The sequence below is a fragment of the Mus caroli genome, unplaced genomic scaffold (genome assembly GCF_978045245.1).
Source record: "Mus caroli unplaced genomic scaffold, Mus_caroli_1 scaffold_16, whole genome shotgun sequence".
Classification (NCBI taxonomy): domain Eukaryota; kingdom Metazoa; phylum Chordata; class Mammalia; order Rodentia; family Muridae; genus Mus; species Mus caroli.
The window spans coordinates 31236833-31264053 of NW_028227271.1; the positions used below are offsets into that span (position 1 = coordinate 31236833).

Consider the following 27221-nt stretch of genomic DNA (forward strand, 5'->3'; position numbering starts at 1 on the left):
TTGGAAGGGACCCATCTTCCCCATCTTCACTTAGGTGTCAGACCTTTTGGGCCACTTCTGATAGGGATTCCATCTCCCTTTTCCTCTGCTGGTACCTTATCCTGATGCCCACTACAGTAGGAGGGCAGTGGAATTGAACCTGTGTCACATAGTTCTGGGAAGGTCACTTTGGAGGGACAGATAGCTGGGGCTCATTGATTTGCAGCAGCCTCGGGCTCTCTCTGCAGTTCCACACTTTGGATTTCATTCTGTTCCCATGCTCCTCAAAAGACAGACAGGCAAGGTCTAAAGCAGAGGGAGGTGGGAAGCGGTAGGACCATGTGGGCTCCTGAGCAAGCTGCTGAGAGTGGTTTAAAACAAGTCAAGAGTGTACACAGGGACACTGAGTACCCGGGGGCAGTCATGCCTTCTGCCTACTGTGAACTCAGGGGAAGCATACCTGGTAATTTATAGCCCAGCCTTCAGAGGTAACTTCCCTGCCTTCTTTAAAGGATGCTTCTGTCTCCCGTGGCCTCCCTTGTGCTGTTTGCTTTCTGTTGTGAGACTTTCATGGAGCAATTATTATACACTAAGTAGAGTGTCAGGTATAGAGCTGTGAAAATCACATAGAACTAACCTTGTACATTAGCTGTGGCATGCGAACATGCTACTTGGTAGGGACACTTGATACTTACTGTTTATTGAGCACATAGCAGACTCAGCTGGCCATAGCTAGTACACAAAACCAGCCCAGACTGCTCTCAAGAAGGTGATGTCACAGAGCCACCAGAAATGGACTAACATTGTGGGCACCCAGCATATGCTAGGCCTGTGCTCCCTGCCACCCAGAAGGACAGACTGAAAGGACAGAAACAAAACATTGCCTGAAAGAGCCATACATACAAATCCTTCATTGAAACAGTTGTGTTCAGTGGGAACAGAGGGCAAGCCTTGTGGGGAAGGTGTGAGAGGGCCCAGGCATTTGGGGGGTCATCTCTCTTCCTGTCAGACTGACGTGTTAGGGAGCCAGAGGGATCCTGTGCTCTGTTGTGATGACCCAGAAACCTGGCCTGCTAGCACAGAATACAGACCATGTGGCATCTAGATTCTTCTCTGTGGTTATGAGACATGGCAATGCCCTGTGTCCAGCTACCCTCTAGGAGAAGATGCTATCAGGTCAGGCTCCTTCCTTATGTCCTTGGGCCCTGGCCTCTAAGCAGTGGCTGGGAGCTGTTTGATGTTCTTGCCAGAACACTCTCCTTGACTTTGAAGAAGTGTTCACTGTAGAATGGGGGCGCTCCTTCAAAGCTAACAGCTCCCATGGCCTAAAGCACACAGGAATGTATGCTGCACAGGCCCCAAGGTGTCAGCATGTCTCACTTCTTTGCTGTGCATCGGCAATTAGACCAAAGGATATTATTTTATCTCCCATTAATCATCCCTTGCAAGCCTATTCCGCACGCAGTGCACAGCTTGCTCTTTATGACTAAAAGGTAATTGTATTGTTTGTGTTGCTCTACATGTTTGGGAGGCCTCTGGAACAGAGGAGCAGAGTTTGTGGCTGATGAATGCTAATGGACAGTCTGATAGGGGAGAGCTTAGTCAGCTGTGTCAGCCATGGGCTCCTGGAGACCAGGGGCGAAGCTTCTTCACCTTGGAAATCTTCCTATGTTCTTGGTACAGCCTTTTCGACTACCAGGCATCTCAGGGCCACGTGTCAGCTACTCTTATGTAGCTCTATGCCCTGAGATAGCTTCTCATCCTACCCGAGAGAGGCATGGAGGTTGAGTCTGTAGAGAGGGTTCAAGTGGGGATGGCTGGTAGCCATGGAGCTGCGGAATCCTTAGGACTCTGAGTGTGGGGAGCGAATGCCTCTGATAGGAGAACCAGGCCACTGATGCACATCCTAGAATGCACAAGGATTGTGACCACTCTCCTCACTCAATGGTCATTTCTTAGTGTCTGATCATGCATGACACTAAGCTAGGAGCGTAGGTCTGCCCCTGAATGAGCCATCTTTCTCGCCTGGTGGCTAGAAGTAGTCCCCAGGTGAGGCAGTAGCACAAGCCAGGACACAGAGGGTTACAGCTGCTTGGGTGGTGAAGAATTGACACAGCCAGGGAGCCAGGGAGAGTCTGGCACATCCCCTGCCTTGCAGAGTCTGTGTCAGCATTTTCCTGGGATAAATGAACCTGCAGTTCATCTTTGCACAGCTCTCCTCACCTACCCTCACCGCCTGAGTTTCTCAGGAGCATGCATTGATAACTGGGGTCAGAGGCCCTTGGTAGAAACGTTGAGTATTTTAGGCAAATAAAAAAATGTAGCTTCTATCAAAAATTGCTTTTCCTCAAGTTTACTGGGTACACCAGTTTAGACAGTTGTCCCACATTCTAGCCTGATTTCATTTCTTAATGTTCTTAGTTAGTTAGTTAGTTCATTTTAAAGAAACTGCTCTTGCATCTCTTTTTCCTCTTCCTCTTCCTCTTCCTCTTCCCTCTTCCCTCTTCCCTCTTCCCTTCTCTTCTCTTCTCTTCTCTTCTCTTCTCTTCTCTTCTCTTCTCTTCTCTTCTCTTCTCTTCTCTTCTCTTCTCTTCTCTTCTTCAACACATCTTGCCTGAGTTTATTTGTAAAAACAGCATAGGACACTGGTCATCTGCAAATAATGCGTGGGTAGGTGTGTCACAGCAGTCCATCTGTCTTCACACTAGCAGGAGCCTTTTCTATGGGGCCTTCACAGAGACCTGGGCACCTTTGGGAGCCTGGGATGGAGCTGAAGCCTGAGCCTTAGTTGGAGCTTTGGCCTCTGCCTTGGTTTGAACCTTGGGCTTTGGTTGGCAAAGCCTCTGACCCTTGGCCATGTAGCCTCGAACCTGCTTCCCAAGCTTGGGGTGAGTGATGAAAGCCAGGCGGCTGAGTTTGTGCCTAGGGCCCTTTGGCATCTTGGGCTTGCTGGCCTGAGGCTTCACCAGGGCCTTGATGCCTCTGCACGTGCACTCACTGCCTTTGCATTGCTGGCCTGCATCTTCTTCAGGCCTTTCTAGTTGTGCTTCTTGGTAAAGCGCATGTTCCTCAGGAACTTGGGGTCAATGCCCTTAAGAGATTCGTATCTTGGTGACCGGGGTTTCTTGATGCCATTTCTGTGCCATCTGTGGGACTGGTTGTATGTGGTATGGTTCTTGGACTTGGCCATGTCTGCACGGTAATCCGCAGCTCCCACAGCACCTGGAACTGGAACAGAGAGGGCATCTTTTTCAAGATTCAGCTCTGCACATTTGTAGTGAGTCTCTCAAATGTGCCTCTGATGTCCACTGAGCTATGGGAGCTCACTATCACAGGTTTTGTTTTGTTTTTGTTTTTTGAGGAAAGTAGAAGAATTGCCTACTACATGGTTTGGGGATTTTTCATCCAGGACTCTTGCATCTTCCCTAAGGCCATGGGTCTCAGTCAGTTTCAGTCTCTCTCTCTCTCTCTCTCTCTCTCTCTCTCTCTCTCTCTCTCTCTCTCTCTCTCACACACACACACACACACACACACACACACACACACACATACACACACACACATGTTCTCTTGCTCTCACTCTGTCTGTCTCTTTCTCAGTCTCACTCTGTCTCTCTGTCCCTATTACTCCCCCACCCCCCCGTGTGTGTGTGTGTGTGTGTGTGTATGTGTGTGTATGCGCGTGTGCGCGCCCACATGTATGGGAGTTGCAGACTCTCTGATGCTACAGTAGAATCATGTGTGAACTGGCCCCATGTACCATGCATGTGTGCCACATCTGCTGGTCTTGAGCATTTCTCCCTTGTGCTCAGGACTACTCCAGGTAACTTCCCTGCCATGGACTTTGCTGGTCTCCTAAGATGCTTCCTTCTTCTGTGTCCTCTGTGTGCTAACCTCCCCCATCATTCTGTCACTCACCTCCATGCATCTTCTTTATTCTTCCCATATTCCCAGGTATCAGAGGCAAATGCTCAATAAGTGTGGGAGGCACAATAATGTTACTGACTCCCAAGATTCAAACACTATAATCTCAGAGCCCTTGGCTATGCCACTTCTGTGGGAGACTGGATTTTGCAGGTGTATCAAATGAAGGATGCACTGGAAACAATAGATTGTCAAGGTGTGCCCAAACTGACTATAGGGATCATTTTAAGGGGGAGAGAGGACATAGGGTGTGTCAGAAGGGATAGGAATGAAAACACATGGGACTAGACCCTCAACCCAAGAATATAGATGGCTCCCAGAAGCTGCAGAGTTAAGAAGGCAAATCTTTGCCTAAGGGTGTAGAGAAGAAACATCACCTCTGGGTTCCTTTGCAGACCTCTGGAACCATAAGATGGCATATGTGTGTGTGCATGTATGCATGTGTATATATGTATGTATATGTATATATGTATATATGTGTGTATATATACATATATATTTACATACATACATACATGCACACACACACACACACACACACACACACACACACACACACATATATATATATATATATATATATATATATATATATATGATTTTAAGTCATTAAGCTGGTGGCCATTTTTTCCATAGCAATCACTAATAGGCAGAAGGTGTGCTGGGCATCAGGTTATACCTAGAGATATCAGGGAGGGCTGTCTGTGTGCCTGCTTAGCCACCTCTCAGAGGTCTGTCCTGGCCTCCTGCACTCACTCAGCTTGGTGCTCTCATTTTCCATCCTAGCAGCTGACTGATGAAGTTTAGAGAAGAGATGGCACTCGGTACCACAACAGGGATTTAAAATATGAATTTTTGTCATGCTAATGTGCTGTCTACTGTTCATAGCTACCTGAGCTGACATCAATCTCTTGAGCCCCTAAAGCCTGCGAGTCTGGACTTTAGATGCCAGCCAAGCCTCTTCTGTTGTTGCTGGTTCTGTGTTTGGTCTGGAGTCTTAATCTCAGTGCACCATCTCAGAGCACAGGAGTGCACATTTGCAGGTGTGTGGAATTCCCACTCCCTGCATGCCCGGGAGGCTAAGGTGAGGTGAGGCTTCTGCTCTCACGCCCTCCCCCACACCCAACCTAGTTTCTTCCTGCTGATGGTCTTTAATCTTCACCAAAGTTAACGCTCTTGGGATGGTTTATAATATTAGCTCTATATAGACAGGGGTACAGAAGCTTCTAGAGGCCAAGCGGCCCCCCCCCCCAGCCCACAGAATCAGAGAACTCTTGCCAACTCTAAACTGGGTCTACTGATATAAACTCTTTGGGGTTCCCAGCTTACTTGGCTGCCTATTGTGATGGATGTATTTATGGTGTTCAGCACACATGAATGTTATGGGACAGATTAGATTGGTAGTATGCATAGAAACTGGGTTTCCTGAACCCAGTGGTCTCAGGTGACTCACATATCCTTATCTTACTAATAAAGAAGTGATTATCTGCCCCATAATAAGACTTGAACTAGGTACGTGGGATTCCCTCGTTATGAGAGGACAGACACACCATTTGGCCGGCAGTAACAGAAGTTGAGAGAAGGGAATAGCATGCCCTGTTGTAGAAGTTGCCTTAGGTAGCTGTTCACTCTTCTGCAGTGTTTACTGAAGCTGCCACTCTGGTGCTGTGGACTCAGCAGTGTGTGTGAGATGGGTCTCTGTTCCTCCTGCTATACCGTGGTAGATTCTAGTGCAGGGATGCAAACATCAGGAGGTAGAAGATGCTTAGAAGATGATGGAGGAGCGGGAAGTAGTGTACAACCCCACAATATAGCACTCATTCAACACCATATGGATAGCAAGAGTTTGTGCAGTACACATGCTGTCTAACAAGTATGGTTTAGCTGTTTGTTCAAAAGTGTGGATCTTTGGCATTTCCCTTACTTCATAGCTCCTGGGCCTGGCATGGAGCCACATGAGGACAACTTTGAGGACACTGGTTAGAGCTCACTCCTATTTCCACTCTCTTTTTTTTCCCCTCTGGGTAGATGTGGCTCATGGACATCCAGGGTATTTTGGGAGGATACAGTGGTTTCTTTGCCTGAGAATGAGACAACGCTTTCTCTCCAGGGCCTCAGGTCACCTTGTCCCCTTACCTTTCAATGTTCTACATGGATGCTCAGTTTTCCATGTAGATAAACACACCTTCTTGCCTTACCACAAGGCCACCCATCCACATCTAACACATAGCCTTGAAGGCTTGGAGCTAGAGAGCAATTCCCTCCTGTTAATCAATTCTCATAAAAGTATTTGAAACTCTGATCAAGTCCTGGACATCAGGATGCTTATATGTTACTTATAATATGAAAACAACTAAAATGTCTGACATCTATTAGTCAACTGTTAGATAGCTATTAAGAAAATTGTGCTTTTACAGAATTTATAATGTTAGGCTATGTATTCTCCTGACTTCTGGGCATTGTAATGGACTTTCTGTTCTGTTGCTACTTTACCTATGCCGTGCATTCCCCTATCCCCGGCAGTAGGCGTCACACATGTTCTCATAGAGCAGCAGTTCCAAACCTGTGTGGGTCAAGACCCCTTTGGAGTCACAAATAGTCAAGTCCTGCATGTCCATGCACAAGAGGCAGTATGACATGATCCCTGCTCCTGGAACAGAGCTAGCAGGACTTGGGCCTCCACAAGTGTTAACAGTTGCTAGGCATAAGACTTGCTTGTTTATTTTATGTTCTTCTTTAGGGAACTGTCTTCTCTGCCACAGTTAATAACTCCATAATAATCAGAGACAGCAGGAGTTCAGGAGGTGAGGGTATGTCTAATGTCCTTAGCAAAATGTAAATGCTGTGACCTTTAGAACAGTCCTTAAGGCTGTGGGAAAGAGCTCTGATAACATGAGTTCAAGAATGCAAAATATAAGGATGCAATATGAATGGTGTGAAGAGCTTCATGGACCTAACAGAACAAAGGCAGCCAGGTTGTCAGAAAGATAACAAATACAGGCAGATTCCTGAGTTTAAGATCAGCCTGGGACATGTGAATTTAGGTCCAGACATGGTAGGAATGGTAATCTCAGGACAGGATTTCACCTAGCTAGCTTACTGTCTGTACTTACAAAGGCCAGGATATCTCTGAATTCATTTGAAATGTTTAAAAATTATACTTGCTGTTCTTTTCAAGGAATCAAGGGGTTAAGGATGCTGATTCCTGGGATAATCAAAAGGGTACCTGGAGTAAATGACTGAATTGATATGTAAATAAAAAGACTGGGCTTTGGTCTGCAAGAGAGAGCTACCCAGAGAGAACTGCTTGGAGAGTGAACACAGCTCTTTTAGAATGTTTTTTTCTAGCAGCTTTTCTGACTTTGGTCAGAAAACCCATGAACTATCCATAGAGCTTTGAAAATTTGTTTCTAGCAGGAGAAAGCTATCTTTACCAGAGAGCTGTCTCAAGCAGAAAGCTGTCTGGAGCAGACTGCAGAGCCAAGTGGTATCGGTATCTATAAAGCTTTTTGGAGAACCATCTTAAGCAGAACACAAGGTTGTCAGTTTGTACCCATGATTGACCTCAAGTCATTTCTTTGCTGCTCCCAAATACCTTGAACTGTTCTCCAAGTAAAGGCTGGTCCTTGGCAACAAATAAGATATTTACATTATGATTCCTAGCATCAGCAAATTACCGTTATGAAGCAGCAATCAAATAATTTTATGGTTACAACATGAAGAACTATATGAAAGGGTTGTAGCATTTGGAAGGTTGAAAACCACTACCTCAGAGCCTGAGGGAATTGCCACTTGTTTCTCAGAATTGGGACCACAGGGAAGCATCAACATCAAGTTCCAGCTTAGGGTTCAGCTTTGAACATACCTGTGATAGGAGGGATACAAAATGACATTTGAAATAAGATGCCAGCATCATAAAAATTAGCTGACATGAATAATGCATATACCTGTGTATGTGACTGGAAATATGTAAAACTGAAGCCATGGGGGGCGGGTATCACAGGTAATAGTTTTCTTTAGAATTTTCCAGTGTGTGTACTACACAGCAGGCTTTATTACTTGTCAGAGATACAAGTTATATTGCATTTCCAAGCTATGTTTAGTTTTCAAAGTACTACCATGGTCCTTTACCCCTGTCATCATTGTCTAGTGTATGTTTGGGTTTGCTTGCTTTGTCTGGGAAAGATTTGAACACAACTCTTGCCCATTTCAACTTGTTTTTCACCAACATCCAAGATACCTTTAGTGTGCCTGGGCTCTGGGGGCACTCAGTGGGCTGCTGGTTCTCTGGAGCCTTTGAACATGAGAATTTGAAAACAATGTGGGTCCTAGAATGAATTCAGGAAACCTGTGCAGAGAAGCTCACCAGAGGGAGCCTGCTGCTGAAGTAACTTGTTCTCCCATGCTGGCCACCTTGTGTTTTAGGTGAGCTTGTTCTCCAGGACAACTTTGGAGTCTTCATTCAGTCAAGTCTGTTCAGTGCTGAGTCCCTCTCAGGTCCCCAGAGCAAGGCTTAGGGTGTCTGGAACTGGCTGCACAGGGCGCGGGTGTTTATAGGGTTCCTCTCGTCACTAACATTACACTGGATGGCTCTATTTACTTACATACTTACTTACTTACTTAATTTTTTGAGGTAAGATTTTATAATGTATCCCAGGCTGGCCCAAAACCCTTGCAAATTCTACTATCTGAGCCTTCCAGTGCTAATATTGTACTGTCAGCTGTCTGTATGCAGTCTGCATCCGCTGGTGAGCACTCTGCCTTGCTTCTCTCTTTTCCTAGTGTCCCACCACCTCATCCCGCAGGGCACCTTTACTTCTGCTATCCTGCTCAGCATTATTCCTAAGTTTAGGTCCCATGTGTGGGAAAACCCTGCAAATTAAGGTCACAGTCTACCATGTCCAGGTAGAATTACCAGAGAAAATAACCAACCTTGGAGTCAGGATAGCTCTTCTGAATTCAGTGTAAAACAGAGGACTCCCTTTACCATCAGGGCTTGCCCTTCCCTGACCTTGTCTGGGGAGCTCGAGATCCCCACCCTCTACCTATAGAATGCCAGCATTGTAGGTTCAACTTCTTTTTTCTGGACAACAGCCTGTCCAGCAAGCACCTGGAATTCCTGGAATGCCTTCCCATGCAAATGAGGCATTTTTTAGTACCCTAATCTCTAGCCAATGATAAAAGCCCTAGAAATTGCTGATCCCTTCCCCAAAACTATATAGCCCTTCATTCACCCAGAATACAGTTGAGCTACCTCTCTGAAGCTGACCCTGGAAGTCTTTCATTTCTGTTGTACTCATGGACAGGCTGTTGGAACCTGTTCTTCAACTCTGTTCCCTTTGTCCTCTTGTGCAAGTGGCCAAAGCCCCCAGGGAGATGGAAGGACCCCATCCATGGTGCCTGACACTGTCCTATGGCTCTCCTCTGGCATTGCCCTTGCCACCTCATTTTATTTCTGAGATCTACTGGGTCCCAGCAGTCACTATGCAGTATGTCCTCTGGTGTCCCCCACCTAGCCTGTATTTCTCTGAAATACACCCAGCCTCTTTTTTGTTTGCATTTGTCTGAGAACAGGGCTAAGTCCCATGCTAGCCCATAGAAGATGGCATGCTCTCCAGTGGGTAAATCTTTGGAGACTACCTCTTGGGGTTCAGCATTAGCTCTTCTGCCCTCCACCTCCACCCTAGAACAGTCAGTTTCCCCAGGCTATCTCAGTCCTAGAGGCCTCAAAGACAGTTATTTCCCTGTGTCGTTGATCATGTCACCTTCTAAAACATGCTGTTTCCATGGCAACTTTCACAGTCAAGGCTGGTTCAAGTTTCTATAGACAAAAGCAGTTATTGCTATTGGGACTAATTGGAGTTAAGTTATTTTAGTTCCCGTGAAGAAAATCACTGTCTTTGGACTATCACAGGATAAGCCTTATCTTTGGAGAATAACGTGTTCCATGCACAATGAGTTTGCCCTCTTCTTTCCAAAGCAGTGGCATATTTCAGAACATTTTTCCACCCAGCTTTTCATCATTTCTCCGTCAGAGCCCTACACAGCCTCTTTGGACTAATTAGACGAGATGTTGGGCCCTTTCTCAGTAAATTGTTGTTCCTTCTGAGCTAGCCCAAGATGCTCTCTTCCAGGATAGACAGAGGAGGACAGAAGGTGTGTGTTCAACCAAGGACCTTCAGGGAGACTGCAGAGCCAGCTACACAGGGACTGGTTCTAATGCCAAGGCCATCAAGGGAACTGTGCCCATGAATGAGGCTCCTAAAGATTTGCCCATCATGTTGTTTGTTTGTTTGTTTGTTTGTTTTGCTTTGCTTTGCTTTTTTCAGTTTCTAAGATGTTGGGGTCATACCATGGTGTCCCATGCTTCTGCTCCAGTCCTGTGCCTGGTAACCAAGGTCAGATGGGCTTGAATGAGATCTAAGATTCCATATTTACGAGGGCTATAGACTAAGAGTTCTGTCTGCTTTCTTCTCTGCTGTTCTTATGGCCTTGGGGAGAGGTAATCTCGCTTGGGGCACATAGTCCCCTGCCCTATTCAGACCATCTGAAAGGCTGGGGACAGTTGGCTTTCTGTGGCCAGCTTTCCTGTGGCAAAGGTTTGGCAACCAATGTTTTTTTGTTTGTTTGTTTGTTTGTTTGTTTGTTTTTTATATTTACTATCTGTATGACTAGTTCTATAATAAAAAAGATTCACATGTGTATCATATAAGAAACTCCAGAATCCTATGCTTAGGGGCCTTCTATTTGTGAAATCATTTGTCTAAATCACACACATGCCAAGTTACCAAACTAATGTTAATAAAACTATAATATTAAACTGACAAGATACGTTGGTGGATCTAAATTGCTAGTCAACTGGTGAATGGGCAGCAATGCCTGCAGAGCTGGTCCCTTTAATGTTGTGTGTCAATATATAGTGACACAATGTAAAGCCTAGACATTTGTCTCTGCTTATACCAGGGCAATCCCTCTCCCCTCTATGTGCCATGATGCCATTCCCACACAAAGTGGGGTCAATATGTTTCATTTTTTTCCCTCTGCCTTGTATTTATTTTCCATCTGTAAATTTATATGATATGCAAGTGTTCAATTCCTGTGTGGTTTATCTCCCTCTATTCCAAGAGCAACATTTTTTAATTTTGATGAAGTGAGTTTATCAGTTTCGGATTTATGAGTCAGATGTTAGGTTTTGTTGAACCTAGGGATGTCCACAGACACTCTCTGTGCTTTGTTAGGTTTTATGGTTTGGGTTTTGCTTGTAGCTCTGCAGTACATTTTGAGTTGATGGTTATAGTAGAGGTGCAAGGTGAAGGTTTAAGTTCATTGTTTTTGTATCAAGATAACTATTTGCTCTTACAAGTTCTTTGCCTCTCAATTCAGGGAACTCATCACTGCCCTGGACTCTATAGAGATAGTCATATCAGCAACCCTAGTCCGCTTGGATTCATGTCTAGTCTGGCTCCTTAGCTTTCTCTTTTTCTCTCTCTCTTTCTCTCTTCTTCCATTCCATATACTTTATTTATTAAACTTCTTTTTTTCATCTTTTGGGACTGAACCTCATTGCCTCACATAAGCTAGACAATCTCTGTACAACTGAGCTGTACCTCAAACTCTCATAGTCTTTAAAGACACAGTTCTTTAAGAATTTCAATGTGCTATGATCTTAGTAACTCCTCCAAGACTCCTAAGAACCACCCACCTGTCTTCCCTGCCCACAGAACTGTGCATCTTTTTTTTTTCTTAAACTCTTTAAGTCCAGTTTTGCTATCTACCTTGTAATAGAGGGCATGGGGCACTGTGAAACCACCAAAGGGGACTACTCCATGGATAGAAGAAAGGTTTACTGGGAATCAGACTGCCAAGGCTATCTCTAGGTGGGGGATGAGATGGGCGGAGAGAACCACTATATATGTATCTATATGACAGTCAGCAGGTTGGGGGCCTTTGCTCTGATGCAGGCTGTTCAGAATAACTAGGAACTAGATGTCCTTTTGGAGATTAAAGGAGGGACCTAGAAAACAGAAGTTTGTCTTATTGAGATCTGCAGAGAAATGCTGAATTTACACTTCTGTTTACCCAATAACAATCCTCCTGTTTACTAGATCAGAGTCCTTTTGTCACCAGCATTGCCGTTTGGGTGTCAGGGTAGGGGATGGGGGTGGGGGTGTGAAGGTAGGGGGATGGGATAGGGAATGCACTTTGGACCTAACACACATATTCTTGGATAGGTGATTTTCCTCTAGAGATCTGTGGTTCCACTTAGAGATAAAAAGGTCTACACTTTTAAAGAAAACTAACTTTCCTTCTCCCAGAAGCTTCTAATTGACAATAGGTCCTCAGCTAGGGGTGGGACTTTGTGTCTACCTCTCCCCTCCATGTTGGGATTTGATCCTGCTTGGACTTGCTCAGGTCTTGTTCATGTTATCCCAACTACTGTGGGTTCATACATACAGCTGTCCCACTGTATCTACAAGACACTGTTCTTATTGTCATTTGCCACTTCTGGCTCTCCCACTCTTTCGGTTCCCTCTTCTGTAATAACCTCTGAGCCTCTGGAGGAGATGGGTGTGATGTAGATACCCCATTTAGGATTGAGTGTTTTGCAGTCTCATAGTCTCTACCCTTTGGCCAGTTGTGGGTCTCTGCTAATCACCATCTGCTGCAAATAGACTCTTTTCTGATGTGAGTTGAGGGATGCAATAATCCATGGTGTAACCACAAGTCATTAGGAGTCAGTTTCGAAGAGTGGGCTAATAATAGAATGCATCAGTGTGGGCTGTTGTGACAGCCAATTAGAGAACAAAGGTGTTACACACACGCAGGGCGTGTCACCCTGAACATGCTCATGATTTTTCTGTCTTAACAGCCACCACCATCCTCAGGTGATTCCTCAGCTTAGTGCAGAACCCCAGCTTGTCCCCTGCTGTCCTACCTTGTCTTGCTCTTTCTCATTCTTAAACACAAGCACCCAGACTCTTCACGTCACGCCATCTACCCATCCTCTTGTTCTGTTTGCTGAACTCCCTGTGTTCTCGTGTTCCTTTGTCTGGCACACTTGCTAAGACTTTGCTCCCAGCAGCAGGAGAGAGCCACTATAGGCAGTAATCCAGAGTCTCACGAGATCTCACCATCTCAGAACACCTCTTTGGAACATTCATACTCTGTGCTTCCAGAAGAATCTAGAGAATTAGGTCTGGTTACAGACCCAGGCTCTAGCAGCAATTTACTGACTTATTTACTGTCTCCATTGAGAAGGGTCACTTAAACCGTGAGCCTGGTTCTTCCTTAGTAATAATAAGAGAAAGAAGAGCTCCTTGAGATCACTGTGAGGACAAGATGTCAATGGAAATAAAAGCCACTTAGAGAATGACAGGTGCACACTAGCACTGCTCACCGTGAACTCATCCTAAAGGTAACCTGCGTCAGGACATTAGCCACAGGGAACAGAAAGAGGCAGCTGTTACAAGGCCAGATGTGCTAACAGTTGAGAGAAAGCCAAGTCTCTCAGAGCTTAAGCTCAAAGAGATGCTTCATTTTCTCCTTTTTACTGCCCAGGAAAAAAAAAAAAGAAAGAAATTAAGAAATCAAGAAAGAAGAAAGGAAGGAAGGAAGGAAGGAAGGAAGGAAGGAAGGAAGGAAGGAAGGAAGGAAGGAAGGAAGAGAGGAGAATAGAAAGCTTGATTGGCAGGTAGTTGAAGCATCCAGTTTGGGTTCAGAGTCCCCCTCCTAACGGGGATTGGTGCATTGCCTACAGGGACATCTGTTGCCTCTGGCCCTTCCTGCCAATTTCTCTGCTTTCCAGTTGCTCTGAGGATCTTCCTGCCTCCCCATCACGATGCCCTGTTTCACCACAGGCCCAGAAGTGATAGAACCAGACCACCATGGCAAGAATAAGCCTTTCATCTTTCATGTGGCTTTCCCATGTTTCACTGGGTTTCAGGTTTCAGTGACTCTTCAGTAAGAATGCTCTGAGCTTCCATCATGGTTTTGAGCACTTCCATCCAGTCAAGGCCCTCAGTGCAGATTAGAATCAAAAGTCGATCTGGAGCTAGGAACCACATAGTGGCAGAGCCATGGTCTAGATTTGCATTCCCCTGGTCACTGAAGGCTTAAGGAGATTATCTCCAGAGCTAAGTGCAACTACCAAGAATTGGGCAGTCAACTCCAGGCTTAGCGCCTGCCACCCCACAGGACTGTCCATCTAGAGATATCAGCAGCAGAGGTGCCAGAAAGGGTTTGTGAGTGAGGTAAAGGATGGAGCATATGGCAGCGGCGGCGGGGGGGGGGGGGGGCATTGTAGTAGCAGCAGTGACAGCTGCTCACCGTTAGCCTCCTATCCTGTCTTTGTCTTTAAGCCTCTTTGAGTTATTTTCTCCATTGTTCAGGAAGCTGAGCTGACAAGAGAAAGCAGGTACTCTCAGCTGAGCTGGCGTATGTTCTAGTCACTAGGACATGGGTTACAGACCTTCCAGTGGAGACAGAGCTACAGCAGCTGTACTGCTGACTAGGGAACTTGCCTTTGTTTCTGCCTGTCCTTTTGTCCAGTTCTGTGAGGAGTGAGGACCGTCCTCCCAATTCTTAAGATGCAGCTGACCTCTGAGAGGTAGTGTCCCTGGTTGCAGGCCTCAGGTGAGAGTGTGGCACCAGTGGATGTGCAGCTCTGGGTCTGGCTGCCTCCAGGGTATGAAGGGAGGATGGTATGACAATCCGTAGACCTCTGCTCAGTAGGCTGTTCATGCACCATGAAGAGAAGGTACACTGGGACAGGCATGGGCCATGTCTGCAGCCCCCTTAGATCCTTCAGGCTCATGTTGATTGTTACTTTTGTTTCTGGCCCTCTGAAGGCCAGCCAGTGGTGCCAACCTGACCAATACTATGCCTGCCTATGTCACAAGCACTGGATTTAACTCTTATCCTGCTGAAGGTTAGACCTCAGCTCATCACTGATGGCCCTTTTCATGGGAAGTCAAGTCTGCTCAGTGGCAGCTTTGATTGCAGTCTTAGATCCCCAGGGCATAAGGCCAGCAGTGCCATTGTCTTAGTCAGTATCTATCGCTGTGAAGAAACACTGTGACCACGGCAAAGCTTATGAAAGAAAACATTTCAGTGGGGCTGGCTTATTGTTTCAGAGGTTCAGTCTATTTTCATGGTGGGGAACGTGGTGGTATGTAGGCAGACCTGGTGCTGGAGAGGTAGCGAGTTCTACATCCAGATCTGCAGGCAGCAGGAAGAAAGAAGAGATCCTGGGGCTAGCTTGAGCATTTGAAACCTGAAAGCCACCTACCGTGACATACTTTCATTAACCCATAAGGTCACACCCATTCCAACAAGGCCACACCTTCTAATCCCTGTGAAGTAGCACCACTCCCTTATGACCAAGCATTCAAATCTATGATCCTGCAGGGGCCCATTCTTGAGCAATCCACTACAGCCAAGTTGATAGCTTTACTGCCAACAGATTCATATTCCACTTCTCATGCTAATCCAAAAGGTGCCTGCACACTGTACTTCACAGAGGGTAATATGTTTCCACATGCAGTTGTCTTTATTCCAGTGATGGCTGTTACAGTTGTGTTTGATGATAATAAAAGTCATTGCATTAAATAGATCCAGCTGGAACCTGGAGAGGGGTCCACAGGGATCCTCTGCGGCCCAAACTCTGAATGACCTCATGGACCATTGCGCAGCATGTGATTGTACGTTGGATGTCTGTTGAAGAAAACAGGCAACTATAATAGATGGAGAGTGGGTCAATAGTCATCTCTTTTATTTTTTAAAGAGTGGCTTTCTCCGTCGGGACATACTTAGCATGTTACACTGCACATCACTTACAGGGTACAACTCATTGGTTCCAGCGTGTTCACAGAAAGGCTTTAAACCACGGTTACATCAATTTTGAGTTTCACTCCCGCCTCCCTAAAGAGTCCTGTCAGTGGCCTCTCTCCTCTTCTCCCGATCAGCTCCCAGCCGCAGCAGTCATTGATCTACTTTTAGTCTTTATAGATTTGCCCTCTCTGGACAGTCCTGACAAATGGGCTCAACTGATGCTTGGTGGTTTATCATCAGCCCCTTTCTTCAGAACGTTGGCCATAGGGCTTCTCATGTTGTGGTCAGCCTTTCCGTCCCTTTAGTTACTAACCTGAGTTCCACGGTGTAGCTATGGCATGCTTCACCCGCCCACTTATCAGTTGATAGTCAGTGAGTCTGTGTCCCCCTTTGGTCTGTTATGGATGATGTTGCTGGGAGTGTTTACACACAGGCCTTGGATAGAGAAGTCTTCATTTCTCCTGGACAGATAGCTAGGAGTGAAATTGTTGTGCTCTATGTCATTCTGTGTTTAACTTTTAAAATTCCTTCTTAAATCAGCTTTGGAGATTTTTATATCAATACCACCACTACCCTGTCCCTTGGGAATCTGTTGATTTTTAAAGTTTAAAAGTTCATTGGTAGAAATGTATTCATAATATCCTCTTCCCTTGTTTCTGTCTTGGAGTTGTTAGGAGATAAGGTTTAATATTCTCATCTGCGCCTTCTCTCTCTTCTTCCCTTGGTCATTCTCCGTGGCCTTTTGTATTTTAATGAGTTTGATATTGCCTTTTTAATACCACAGTGATCAGGCCTGGCTGTCAAGCTCCTTCCTCTTGGTATCAGGAGGGGCAATGAACAGAGCCTCTTGTATTGGCTCTCATGGCTAGGGAATCTGGGAGAGTGGACTTGGAGCTCTCAAAGAGAGTGTTGTCTTTGAACCAGAGAGCAGCAGAAGGGCGGCTTGCTGTGAGGGAAGCAGGCAAGTGGCACTGGGGACCCCAGACAGCCTGGATGAGCCGCATTGTTGTTCTTGATGCTTTCACACAGGGACATAGGCCACATGCATGACGAGAGACTGAGGCTTGGATCCATTAAATAACTTCCCCAAAGTCATGCAGCTACCATGGGCAGAACTCGACTAGAGTCCCAGTCTGTTTAACTCAAGTGCCTATAGTCTACAGAACCTCCCTGTACTATATTTTGATTATGGTGGGTTTAAGGGATATAGCTGAACTTTATTTACAAGAAAGACAAAAATAGAACCTATTTAATGTAAGCAGCAATATACACACACAGGCACACGCACATGCACACACCATCTGCTTCATCTCATTAGTTTGCCCTGTGCTCTGTTCCCTCTGTTGAGGGTGGTCTTGTTTTGGAATGGAGCCTGGCACTCTATAAACACAAGGAGAGCCCCTTGCTTCTATTTGCAGCTCTAGAACATCCACTGAAAGAAAAGATGTGCAGTTCGCATCCGACATTCTCCAGGTGCTGTGATTTCACTATTGTGCTACAAAATAAGGTACCCGACTTGTCTGCGAATCTCCTAGAAGCCCTGAACGTGGACCATAAACTTATTTCCTCCTTCATGAAGGTATAAAAACCCTGAATAGGCTCACTCATTCTTCCTTTTCTCCTCTGCCCTCCTCTCCCCTCCCCTCTCCACTCTCTCTCCCTTCCTCCCTAACCTCTGTCCTTCCCTCCCTCCCTTTCTCCCTGCCCGCCTCAGCCTCCTCGCTGAAGTGTATCCCCCAACCAGGAGGATCAATTAAACCAGCCCACAGCCCTGCTCTGAGGTAGCCCAGGACTCTCAGTAAGCAGCTGCCATGTAGCAGGAGGATGCAGGGGTCCTCAGTTCAAAAGTCTATGGATGTGAGTCTAGGAGTGCAAATAGCTGCACATCTCTCTGGTCATGGCTTCGTGGAGAAGGCTCCCTGGGTAACCATGGAGCTATCACTGGCCCCTGCCAGCATCTGCAGTCCTCCAGCTGGGTGCTCCCTCTTTGCAGAGGGAGCAGGCACACTCTAGCTGGGTCTATGATTCGTTCTCTTTTAATTTTTAAGTCGCTCTTCATCTCATTATGTTGTTTCATTTCCTTCCATCTGGCACTCTGAGACTTTCACAGTATGAAATTTAAAATGAAGATGATGAAGGTGATAATATTGGTCAAAAAAGAGCACAGGGCAAGGAAAAAAAAAAACAACTCCGCAGTTATAATAAACTTTGGTTTTTTCCCCTGATTATCTGTCCAGTGATTTGTGTCAGTATCCACAGCAATGACTGAGGGGATGTGTTAGGAGCTGGAGCATTGGAGCTGCTCTGGAGGTGTGGGGTTTCTGTGTAACCAGGCTTTCTGTACTTGGGTCCTAGTTACTAGAGCCCCTCTCAGGAGCACTTGGGAGGTAGGAGGTGCATAAAGGAGGGTATGCCAACTAACTGATGAAGAAGAGACTCTCAAGCATGTGGTCAGCAGGCCCTGTCACTTAAAATGTACAGGAAGTTTCACACTCAATCTGGCCTCTCCTTTTCTAGAAATACCAGAAGCCATGTGTAGGAGCTATAGGCTATTGTGTGTCCCATGCCATGTACTCTAGTTCTGTCTACCTGAAAGGAAGTTGGATCAGGTAACTAGGTCTGTACCCCTTGGACCTACCCCTTCGCAGGTCTGGTCTTCTGGGCCAAGGGAGCATTTTTGCTGCTGCCTGGAACTTGGAGATTTTCTTCCAATTCTAGGATTTATGAGTTTAAAGCCCCTGGGTAACACTGGGTATTAAACTGTGACTAGATCTGGTCATGCTGTTCTGATCAGTGCCTTGTATGATCGAGCGTGTGCTCGCTCTGAGTGCCCCCCCAGAACTGTGGGGGCCCAAAGGATGAGGTGACAGAACTGAGGGATACAAGATGCGCATCAACTAGAGAGCAACCTTCATCCTATCCTCTTCACAGCAGCAGCTCCGGGGTAGAGCTAGGTAGGCAGAGCAGAACCTACACTGGAAACAGGGCAGTGGGCAAAGGGAGCCTCTGGGTTGGGCAGCGCTTGCCCTTCATGGTGGAACCTGCCAGACCCCTCTTGGGCTCTGTGACCTTTTCCTTTGTCTCCTTTTCTGAGTCCAGCTCTTGCCCCATGTACCTCTGACTAGGCTGCCCTGCCTCTTCAGGCCCAGCTAAGGAGCAACCCCTTCTAGGCCCCTCCATGGCCTCATTCTGAACTTTGGTTCATTCTCAAGGTTCATCTCAAGGTCAGATGGGCTAGAAAATAGAGTTTCTATCAGAGTCTGGAGAGACATTGTGGGCCTCTGTGTCTGCTGGCCTGCGCGCCTGCGTATCTGTCTCTCTGCCCACTCTGTTGGTGTCTGCCCACTTCCGTGTCTGTCTCTATCTCCTCCTTGTTGTTTGAGTACAAAACAGTACTTTCTTTCACTCGAGACTCCCAGCCCCTCTCTGAGATGTTGAAGGAAAGGGTCAGTCCTGAGAGGTAGCAAGGGCAGGGGGGATAGGAACCTGCAATGCTGTTTTCAGCCATCACCTTCTGCCTTCAGAATATGACTTGGGACAATTCCGTATGGGCAGAGGAATGGTACAGGGAGGGCCTTTCACTCCAAAGCTTGCCATCTCAAACCACCCCTGTGCTGCCTCATTTCTCTCTGGTTTTGTTTGTTTGTTTGTTTGTTTGTTTTGAGGGAGCACTGGGTTGACAGGAGACAGGAGGTGCTATGTGGCCAAGACCCCCAAAGACTAATAAGGTCATGATAAGGTGGAAGAAGCAACTGCCTTTTTTTTAATCCTTTTTTTTTCTTCTTCTTACCTTTTGTCTCAAGTTAGGAAACTGCTGCTTGTCCCTAATTGTCAACTTCATAGTATAGGGGACTCTTGATGTCCTAACAGCATGGCTTTTCCAATATTAAACTGGATCGCTAGAGGACTTTTCTGGGTGAGTCAGTCTCTCATAAGCTTGACTTTTCTGTTCAACCTCCAAAGGTGCAAGCCAGCCCAGGAAGTGGGTCCTTCTTCCTCCAAGTGTCCCTAACACGATTTTCACCTTGTCTGTCTATGGAGTGTCATCTGGGACCAGAGGGAACAGAAGGGCCACAGTGGCAGACACACAGCAATGGCCTTGTCAAGTGCTAGTCAGAGAAAGCTTCATCACCCGAGCTTAACTCGATTAGAAGCCGCGGTGGCACCAGTAATAATACGTGACATTTATGTGAATATTTTCACTTCACACTGTGCTGGCCCAGTGTTTGTCTCCACGGCCCCACCTGCCTGCCAGGAGCTGGTCCAGACCGCTGTTGTTTTAATCCTTTTTCCTTCTCAGCATTTTCTCCCGACTTCCATTGTATGCGGTGTTGGGCTTTGTTTTCTCTAACTGATTTTCCTGTTGCCTTTGCCAGTGCCAATCTGTCCCCTACCACCCCATTGCTGTAAGGCACAGGCCTGGCCACTGTATCTCATCTTAATCCAGCTCCTGGCCACCCACCCTGGAATGGCATTGCCTTTCTTCTTGTGACAGCATCCCCTAACCTCTGCAGAAATAGCATGCGTTCATTTTCAAAAGATAAGGAAAAGTCACTTTTAAATCACACTTAATCCCACCGCCAAGAGTAAGGCTGTCATTCTCCAGACTCATAGCGTATTGATAGCTGCGTGTAAAGCACTTGGTTTATGCAAAGTGGTTTGGGTTTGCTCTTTGGCAGCTACTGCTCCCCAGCATCTGACAAGAGCTTTCTTGTCGTTCTTCTTGGCTTCCCAGTGTGTGTTAGATGGAGAGAGGTGGGCAAGCAAGCCCTTGCTGGGGTATGAGGGGGGCCTCTCCTACCTTCTGACCAACCTTCACCTAGTGACTCGCCTAATTTGAAGTGCTCCTTCATCTTATGCCCACCCCATGCTCATGCCTGGATCTGTTATTCCCCCAATGACCCAAGGAGTCTCTCTTCATCTGAGAAAGTTGCCCTGCTAGTCAGGCTGGAGCAGTGAGCCCTCCCTGTATAGAAGACAGCACAGGTATGCACCTTTCCCATTCTCCATCCCTCCCAGCCGCTGCAGTCCTAGAATTCTCCTCCCAGGCTTCTGGGATAGGCGACTCTGAGAGATGACCTCAGATGTTTCTCTGTTGCCTTCATGCTGTCTTCTCTGCCCCAACAAAGCTCATACAGGTTTTTTGTTTTTTGTTTTTTTGTTTTTTGTTTTGTTTTTTTTTTTTTTTTTTTGCAGGGATGCTTTCTGCTTGTCCATTCTTCTGCTAGTTGGAGCTGTGTTCTTCCCATTGTTAGATGGGGACTGTGAGCCTCAGAGCCATGGCTCAGGTCACATTTCAGCTGCCTGCTATACCTACAGGGATGGATCCCTATGTAGGTGAATGCTGACCCTTAAAGGCCCAGGTCTAAAGGCCCATGGAGCTGGCCCAGATTGTCTGCTGCCAGCAGCAAAAGAGGCCCCTTTTCTGGTCTCCAAGATGGGCCTGACCATTTGTCCTGCCTTGGAATTACTCAGCTGGTAAAGGCAGCTTCCTGTGGGTGGAAGAATTAAAGAGAATTGCTGATTGTGTTAAAATGATGACTCAGACCAGGGCTGATTGTTAAGTGAAGGCTTTAAGGCTGTGAGTACTGCTCAGAGTACTGGAGACCACTCAGCAGCAGTAGGTCCAAGACTCAAGAGTGGCATCAGGGGGTCCAGGTTGCCAGTGCCTGTGAAAATTGGCATGAGTTGGCACAGACTGTTTGTTATGATTGCCGCCATTGTTCATTGGTACACGCTCCTGCAAGCAGCCTTGTCACCTGTACATGCTCCTGCTATCTTGCAATTGCTTATTTCTCTCTGCTTCCCTCCCTTCTGCTCTCCCTTCTTTTCCTCCCCTCTTTTCTTTCTCCCTTCCCCCTCACTGAACTTGAAGGCAAGGGATTCAGTCACATTTACCTAAAATAGTGGCTGTTGGTATGCGCACATCTTATTGAATGAGTCACTGCAGGCAACGACACAGCTTAATCCATTTTGGGTTTGGGGATAATTTTCAGAAGTGATTTCTACTCAGCATAACTTCTCACGTAGGTTTTTGGAATTTACTACCAGCTAAGGTTGGGAAAATGTGGGTAGAAAACCATTATGATAAAATCAGGTACATTTATAAAAGCAGTAACGGCACTTCTTAACCATGTCCAGGCAGAGGCAAATGTATTCTCTAGTCCGTCCCCCATCTTTCTCCGTGCATAACATCCCCATATGCTGTCACCGATACCAGGGTATGAGTAAGCCGGAGTTCAGGTGGATCATGCAGTTTACGTAGATGCACATGACAGGGGAAGGTGGAACTAGATTTTTTTTTTTTAAATCAGTCCCAAACCAATTGCAGACACCAGTTAGAACTCAGGGGTGTCTAATCTGATCCCCAGGACCTGTTGCAGGATGAGTAGAGGACAAAACAAGGGATCAGTGGTGAAGAAACTGACCAGCAAACAGAAACACCAGAAGCCCATGTTTGAGATGAAGTCAGCTTTGGTCCTAGGGAGGAAGGACCCAACCATGTTGTGGGCCATCTGGGAGAAGCCATGAAGAAATGTCACATCACCACTGGAGGTGAATGGGGCATGGTATTTGGGGGCCTAGGTCTGGCCCCGTTGTCTCTATGAGCCCACTGACAGGGTCCTGCTCTGACCGGGAATACAAGGTGTGGACCCGGCAGCTCTGCTTTTGTTCAGACTATGTGGTTCATGGATTCATGGGAAGCCTTTTCTGCAGGAAAGACACACTCTCACTTGGAAGGGCAGTTCTCAGGACAACTATCACAGTTTCCTTAGAGTTTTACATATCTGTGTTCTCACTAGGCCATAATTCTAAAAACATTGGAAGGGATTTTTGGTTACAGACTTTCCTGAGTCAGAACAAATGGGCGAGGTAGGCCCAGGGCCTGGTACAACCCAGAGCACCACTTCGTAGATGTGCACCCAAGGAATTGCCTGACAAGACAGACTTACACACTGGTCATGAAGAGCTGTCTTCAGACATCAGCTCAGATGCCTAGTGACACGCATGGATGGGCAGCTGAGGGACTAGAGAAAGATGGCTCCTGGGTCAGAGGTGGGAGGTGCTTCTGGAAGGTGCAGCTTTGTACTAGGTCCCAAGGAGCAAGCTCTTATATTCTGGAGAGGAGGTACAGGGAGTTCCAGGAAGAAACCTCATGGTTTTTAACTAGTTTAAGCTAGGTAACAGGCTGTCCCTAAATGTCAATGAAGAAAAGCCGAAATGGATGCCATTGCACAATACACATAGCAAGAGGTTGATGAAGGCTTGGGAACTTTCCTTATGTGCCCTTTCCATCCCAAGAATCAGTCTGGCTGGCTAGCCTCACCTTGTCCTTGTGGCATGGTAGAGAAAACTTACTCAAACACTCAATGATCCAACATCATCCAACATAGCAGACGTCCTTCTGCTTGGCCAAAGCCAGGTGGCTGTGACATCCTGCTGAGTGAGGTGTGGCAGTGTGAAAGGTCCTCCATATGACAGTCCCATGGCTCCTGGGCCACCCTAGGGGTCTTCAGAGCTGCATTGTCCATGAGCAGGCCTTCCAAGGGCTGTCCTTCATGGAAGTACATGAAGCCCCATGGCTGGCGCCAGGCTTCTGCACTCTTTGGCCTTCTCCCTCAATTTGAATTGTGTTGTTGTTCTCTGGTGCTGCTGCAATGCTTGACAGATTCTCTGTGAAGAAGGGAAAACCTTCTGCATAAATCATCTTGAGTAGCATTTTCTAATTTGGATCATGGGGAAACAACTCTGGACGATTTTTATTCTTTATTTTCGCCATGGTTCCTCTGACAGGCCATCGTGAGCTGACAGAATGTAATCCATCAGAGTCATATATTTTCAGGGTGATATGGGTTTAATCCCTCACCGAGGCAGTCATGTTTCTCTCCCTCTTCTGCAGCACAGAACTTGTAGTGCTTAGTGACACCATGATAAGACAGGACAGTCAGAATCTCGGATTTATCGTGATGGGCTGGAAAATGACCAGTAACCATGCTCTTTTCTTTGTCTGGGTCTTCTGTGACTATTTGGACACAGCGCTGTGGTCTGGCTCTCTCAGTCTGGAGTCCCTGTGAAGCACCAAGAGAAAGCACACTTTCTAGACCAAGAGACCCCAGGCTCAGACCTGAGCTTTGGCCAACTTTGGAGCGTGCATTTGTTTAAGTTGTTCAAAGAGGGGACTGGGCTATGTGGCTTTCAAGATTCCATGTGGCTATAATATACTGTACCCAGTAGGCAGCTGTCTCATGTGTACAGGCCTTGGGGAAGGAGTACCAGCCATCCATCCATCCTAGAGATCCCATTGGTCAAACTCTGCCTGAACATTGCCAGTCTCCCTGCTTTCTCCTGTGTAGAATTGGGTTGCCAGCTCTCTCCGGTGGTTGTGGGGTTTAGAGGCAAATTCAAGACCAGTGACGTTGGCACTTGATACACAGAAGTACTTCCTTATTAATTTTCTCATCTGTTATATTGGAAAACAGCCTGGCAATGTTGAATGAGTTCCCAACCTCACAGCTTCTGGGTATAAAAGAAGTAGGAATGATCTGGAAGCTCCTTTTGATGCCTGTTGGGCAGCCTGGCAGGTAGCAGGGCAAAAGTGGTGGCTTCTGGTGCTTTGTATTTGTGGGGGGTCAAGATTATCTTTGCATATTAATCCACCACCAGTACCTTTTGTCTTTTTAATGTCTTGGCTAGAGAAAAAGGATGTGAGAGGTTACAGCCAGCTCCCTTGAAGGTTGCTTTCCGTGTGCCACAGTGAATGCAAAGCAGAAGTTCCTTTCCAAGACTTTGATCGAGTCATTAACTCCCTTGTATGTAATCCTGAACCAACCAGCTATTCTACCCACCCCACAGTCTGCAGAATCATTTCCTATACATTTAGCTCTGCTTGCCTTTGCTCATAGTCCATGTCAACTACAGGTTGGCTGCAGCTCCAGCCCCACCACTACACGGCCTGTCCCTTTGCTGCTCTCAGAATGGAGAGCATGGCCGAGGTTCAAACAGCTCTTCCCAATTATCACCCCCTCATCTGTCCCTCTGAGGAATGATAGCTGTGAGTGCTGGCCAGCACTCATGATGCTCAGACCCTTTGGCAGGTGCCTGCTAAAGAGGTTTAGGGAAGTGACTACTGGTCTGTCCCCAGCATCAGACTTTCACTTGGTAGCTTTGTGTGTTGACCAGTGTGCCACAGAACAAGAGGAGCGCTGAGCCATAGGGGGATGGCTACACCTTCTTGCAGATGCATGGGCCATGCTTTTAGACTCCAGAGGATACTGAGACTTAAAATGGAATGGGCTATGGGTGGGGAGAGAGTAGGGAAATCAGTACAGAAGGAGCAGTGACAAAGGGCAGATAACACCAAGGTTGGTTGATAATGTCTCAAGAAATTATATTATTTTATATTTTCCTAAAATTATGTGTAATATATGTTAGTGTATATATATGCCTATATGCATAACATACATATGTACATACGTGTATACATACATAACACACATATATATATACAGGCATACATAGCATACAGGCATACATAATATATACATGTATACATACATACATTCATATGGAAGCAATACCATGTGGGTGGACAATGGTTCCCCGCAAGAACCATGACTGGAACTTGTAAAATGTACAATTTCGCTGATGATGCTGGACCCCAGCATCGTCTCTTGTCCTTGCTGGCCATCGCTTTATGCTCTTTCATAAAGCATCTGCCTATAAAAGAGTCTCACCTATTTTCTTGTAAGCTGGCTTCAGTACTCCCTGAGTTTAAGCTGTCTTTATATAGTCAAGTATGGGCTTCTTTGTCCCCAACTCGCTTTTGAAGATAAATGTCTGAGGTTTTGCCGAGGCTCCGCTTCTCCTGCTTTCTGCCCCCACATGTGTCTCTTCACTGCATGCATGCACTGTCTCTGCTACTGTTCATGTTCTGTCGTGAACTCTTCCTGTTCTAGGCTGTGCCATGGTGTTGGTATGTGGGCCATAGATCTCGATCTATTTCTCCTGGCCTCTGCTGGGTTGCTTGCCGCCCATCCATACTGTGTAACTCAGAGGAAATCCAGAGCTCACCTGTGTGCTCTGGGAGCCAACTCCAGTTCTCTTGTCAGCACCTATGTTGGCTTAAGTCTGCCTTTTCAGGTTGTAGCCTGAAGTCTGTGCAGATTTACACACAGGATTAGAACCTTTCCAACCCCCTTTCCCAGTGGATACACCATAGAGCCTGTATACACTCCAGCTCAGGTCCTGGCTTTTCTAGGTAGGAAGGTATGCTTCTGTTGAAGTTTAACTGCCATTGTGTTTGGCTGGGAAAGACAAGACCAGTCAGAAGGTGCTCAGTGGATGTGCTTCAGCACCAGTGGTCTGGGACAGTTGTGTCAGGTGACCAAATTGTGCCCTCACCCACACAACACTGCTTTCTCCCATGTGCTTTCTAAGAGAGCCAAATGGAATCCCAGCGAGAAGGAAGTGTTGAGACGCTGTCTTATGCACAAGCTAGGCAAGTGAAAGTGGGGCTGAAGCTCCACATACCAGGAGCAGGGCTGTGGGATCAGGATCAGGGTTTGGGGTCTGATGCCAGTGGAGGAATGCCAACAGGTAGGACCAGGGTGCAGGTGGCAGGGATTGCTGTACAGGTCCAGAGTACAGAGACAGGGGCTTTGAAGTCTAGACTCAGGAGAGTGGACCAGATGTCATCGTGACCCCAGTGCTCTCAAGGACTTCCCTAGAGTGTCTTATCTTCATCATCACCAGCACCAATTTAGGTGCCTTTGGAATAAAAAGTCAAGGCCTGAGCACCAGGACTCCACTTCTCTCCATCCATTCCTTGAGGTCAGTCTTTCCCAGATCAAGGATCAAGGCCACAGCCACTCACCTCTTCCTGTCTCTAGTGTAAGTCTACTCCAGAGCCAGCCCATTCCTTCACACTCCATGAGGAGGATTCAGTCCCATTTAGAGTCTTCTGCAGCCACAGCAGCGATAGACGTGCTGTGGTACTCACTTCTAACGCTGAGAGGCTTCAGCCTGGACCCTTGCCTGCGGTTGTTTCTTGCTACACACCACTGTCCAGCTCAGAACTCCATTCAGCTTGTGCTGGGGCCACTGTCCTCTAGTTCCAACCCTTCCTCTCTTACTCATGTGATCTTGGTGTATGACCATCACTGCAGGAAGCTTTCTCCATCCATCTACCATGTTTCTCAACAGCTATGTGCTCCTCAGGAACCCTAGTTTCCTTCACAGTAAAGTGGGAGTGCAGCAGTGTCTGCCGCCCAGGGGCTCAGAAAGCTGAGTAAGACTGACAAGAAGTCAGTGTTCTGTCTGATGGGCTGTCCCCAGCTCTTCGGAGATGAGTGGTGAACCTACCAAAAGTTCGAATTGTGCCTGTTCTATAGGAAGAGCAGTATCTCTTCAATAATGGTGCCCCTCTCTGCTTTTTCATCCTCATTTCTCCCTCACACCATGCCTCTCAAAACGAATTTTGACTTTCTGGA

General features: G+C 46.7%; 1 protein-coding gene and 2 pseudogenes across 3 annotated transcripts in view; 2 read left to right on the forward strand and 1 right to left on the reverse strand.

Annotated features, from left to right (window-relative positions):
* Window positions 1-27221, forward strand: part of Trappc9 (trafficking protein particle complex subunit 9) — a 486162-nt gene that overhangs the window by 343761 nt on the left and 115180 nt on the right. The gene's annotated exons all lie outside the window — the stretch shown is intronic.
* LOC110310120 (large ribosomal subunit protein eL29 pseudogene) lies at window positions 2700-3193 on the reverse strand (annotated as a pseudogene).
* Window positions 7216-7282, forward strand: LOC115029437 (U7 small nuclear RNA; annotated as a pseudogene).